Source organism: Octopus bimaculoides, chromosome 4, assembly GCF_001194135.2.
Source record: "Octopus bimaculoides isolate UCB-OBI-ISO-001 chromosome 4, ASM119413v2, whole genome shotgun sequence".
Taxonomy (NCBI): Eukaryota; Metazoa; Mollusca; class Cephalopoda; order Octopoda; family Octopodidae; genus Octopus; species Octopus bimaculoides.
Genome location: NC_068984.1, coordinates 86,349,921 through 86,353,686, shown reverse-complemented (window position 1 = coordinate 86,353,686; position 3,766 = coordinate 86,349,921). Strand labels below are relative to the sequence as shown.

Here is a 3,766-nt window from a genome sequence, read left to right as displayed (position 1 = left end):
TATGTACGAATGTATGTATGTATATGTGCGTGTGTTTGTACGCGTGTGTATACACACGCGCGCACGCACACAGAGTGAATGCATAATATAAGCATGTATAGTTTATAGGAGAAAGAAGCGAGAAGGATGGAAAAGAGAGATGGCAGAAAGGAAGAGTGGCATAGTGAGAGAGGGGATAAGGTGAAAGCGAACGTGTGGAGAAAAAGGAAGTGGTGGTGGTGGGGGGGGGGACAGAGAGAGCTGAAAGATGAATTGAGAGATATACAGAATGAAACATATTAATCGGTGATACTAAAGTGAGATGTGAGCGAGATGAACTCAACTAGCACGTTTTTGAGAATCCAATCATTGCTAAGGTCTATTTAAAGCACGACTATGAAATATCACTTATTTACTTATTCAATAGTGTTTGAATATTTGTTTTTGTATGTCTTTTTCTTCTTTTTTTTCTTTTCTTTTTGTATGTTGAAGCTAGACAATCATTTCTAACGTTACGTAGATACTTCCTCTCGACTGACGTTATCGCTTCTAAGCTGCTTACGTCAGAGTTTAGGCAAACGTTCACAAACTGCGAAACTTGACTCTGTTGACAACATGGCCGCATTTATTCAAAATATCATTTTGATTACGTCATTTGCTCATATATATTTTCTAGGTTATTGTTATTGTCCTCTGATGTGTTCTATTGTTTTCTTTTTTAGTATACTGGTGGTAAATTAAAAAATAATTGTTACTGTTGTTCTTGTTATATATTCTCATCCATCAATTTTTTTCAAATGAATTTTCATTATTGTAGGCTGAGGTGTACGAAGGAGAGAGAGAGGATAACTTGCAATGTTATTCCCTGTGAATAAGGTACCTCGGGATCTGTGAAATTCTTTGGTTGTCCTAGTGTGGCGCTGTCCTAGGGTGATGTTTTCCTCCTAATGGAGTTTGTTATGATCTTTTTGCAAATTGCTGCTTTATTGTTCGCACGTTTTTATGCACATTCTCAATGCCCTTTGTATTGTTCTAAATGTTTTCGTGGCCCTTGTGGCCAAAAAAGAAAGAATTATTATTATTATTATTATTATTATTATTATTATTATTATTATTATTATTATCATCATCATTATCATTATTGTTGTTTATTAGTATTATTAAAGACGGCGAGCTGGCAGAATCGTTAGCATGCTGGACGAAATGCTTAGCGGTATTTCGCCCGTCGCTACGTACTGAGTTCATTTTTTGCCGAGGTCGACTTTGCCTTTTATCCTTTCGGGGTCGATAAATTAAGTACCAGTTGCGTACTGGGGTCGATCTAATCGACTGGCCCCCTCCCCCAAAATTTCAGCCCTCTTGCCTGTAGTAGAAAGGATTATTATTATTATTGTTCAGTAGTTTTGTTTTTATAACGTACTTTCACTTCACTACCGAGCGCAGCTCTGTGTGCCTTGGGTATGTGCTGTGGTTTGCTGTGATGCTCTTATGGTTACTGTATTGAAAGTGTTTTGCGTAGGATGTGTGCAGTACCCAGTAGTGCAATTTTCTGTATGTTATATATATTTGTAAGTCCTGGTGTTTTTGTTATGTATTTGTCTGAATATTTTTTTATTATACCTAAGGCACCTACTATGATAGGAATTGTTTCTGTTTTTAGATTCCACATTCGAGTTACCTCTATTTCCAGGTCTTTGTATTTTGAAATTTTTTCCATTTCTTTTAGGGAAACGTTGTCATCTGCTGGTATTGATACATCAATTAGAAAGCATTTAGCATTATTATTATTATTATTATTATTATTATTATTATTATTAATATTATCAGATGTGGCGAGCTGGCAGAATCGTTAGCACGTCGGGCCAAATGCTTAGCGGCATTTCGGCCGGCCTTACGTTCTGAGTTCAAATTCTGTCGAGGTCGACTTTGCCTTTCCTCCTTTCGGGGTCGATGAAATAAGTACCAGTTTCCCACTCGGGCCGATGTAATCGACTTGCCCCCCCGCCAAAAAAAATTTCAGGCTTTGTGTCTATAGTAGAAAGGATTATTATCACTATCATTATTTATTAAGGCAGTGAGATGGCAGAATCATGAGCAAGCCGGACAAAATGCCTATCGGTATTTCGTCGTCTTTACGTTCTGAGTTCAAATTCCGCCGAGGTCGACTTTGAATTTCCTCTTGGAGTCGATGAACTATGCACCAGTTGAGCACCGGGTCGATATAATCGATTAGTTTCCCCTCTCCAAACAAAAATTTCAGGCCTTGAGCCTATGGTAGTATGAATTATTATTATTATTATCATCATTGGTGTAGTGTGGTGGATTGGCATAATTATTAGATCAACGGAGAAAATGCTTTTCAGCATTTAGTTACGTTCTACGTTCAATTCCTCTTGATGCCAGCTATGCGTTTCATTCCTAACTCCTGAAGTCGATTTTAATAGGCCAACTCCATCCATCAAATTTCAGACACTATCTCTATGTATATTAGAAACAATATTATTAATGTCAGAACAGTCGTCTATTCCAAATTGAATATTTTTCTTGTGTTTGTGAATAATCATTACAGAGAGAGATGAGGAGTGTGTGTGTGTGTGTGTGTGTGTGTGTGTGTGTGTGTGTGTGTGTTTTCCACCCATATGGAAAAGAAAAAGACTTTAAACTTTCGTTTTTATGCCATTAGATAATTTAACAAAAATATTTGTGACCGAAGGAGGAAGGTTTCACAAAGCTGATAGCAACATTTACACCACCAAAAGAAATACCAAGACAAACTGTAAAAGAAAATAACAGTTACTCAGATACATTTTTCGGAAACAAATTCCTTCACCTTGACACACATAACTGGCGATAAACAGAATTTTAATGATAGCTTCGTTAGTCTAGTAAATCAGAAAGAAACACGGTACGTAGGTCGACTCTGGTTAAAAAAAAAAAAGATATTGGAAGGGTATGTTAAACAGGCAGTGCCTTCTTGCCTGACGAATACATCTAGGAGTGAACACGGGGAAAAGTGATATCCGTCCGTCTTGCCCAAATTGGAAGGGATCTGCTTTACATGGCCACAAAAGAACAGCTGGAAGAAGCCCTGGCTGATGTTTGGACCGATATTATTCCAATCTACGTAGGTCATGTGGAAGCGAGTACCTCATCATTAAAATCGAGGCGATAGGTGGACTTAGTGTTTGACACGTGTGCCCCACATGTTGGTAACGTGGGATGTGGTAGTGATGTTGGTCTTTATTTTGTCTCCGCCTTTGCATTGAAGCTACTTACCATGTAGGTGAATATATAATCGAGTAGAATCCTGATGCAAGTACGATTAAACTAATGAACTCTAAACATTACAAGAAGTTGTACTCCATTTTGGTGACAGAAAGGAAAGCAGTTAGATTGGTGATGAAGAGCAGAAAGTTCAATTGCTTTAAGAGCTACATAAAGACTTCCATCTCGAAGAACTAAAAAGAAGTGGCTGTAACAATAACAGTAGGGACCAAAAACTATTAGTTCCAACGTACCGTTGGTTTCAGCATTTCGGACAGCCGAAGTACATACCTCGAGCACAATGTCTGAAGCCCATGACTCAGAAACAAAGGAAGCCGCCTTCCAGTTGAACCACTTCACTGTTTTGTAACGAAGAGGAGTAAACTGGGATTAGAGAGAAATAGAAAACTGTCCCCGAAGAAGGCTAAAATTGGAGAAGCAGTGGAATTGGGTTCACACACACACACACACGCCCTCTCTCTCTCTCTCTCTCTCTCTCTCTCTCTCTCTCTCTCTCTCTCTC

General features: G+C 38.4%; 1 long non-coding RNA gene across 1 annotated transcript in view; it reads left to right on the top strand.

Annotated features, from left to right (window-relative positions):
• Positions 1-655: 655 nt before the first annotated feature.
• LOC128247603 (uncharacterized) overlaps positions 656-3,766 on the top strand; it is an 11,688-nt gene continuing 8,577 nt past the window's right edge. Inside the window, exon 1 of the long non-coding RNA XR_008263952.1 lies at positions 656-909. This is a non-coding gene — a long non-coding RNA (uncharacterized LOC128247603). The remainder of the gene's footprint in view (positions 910-3,766) is intronic.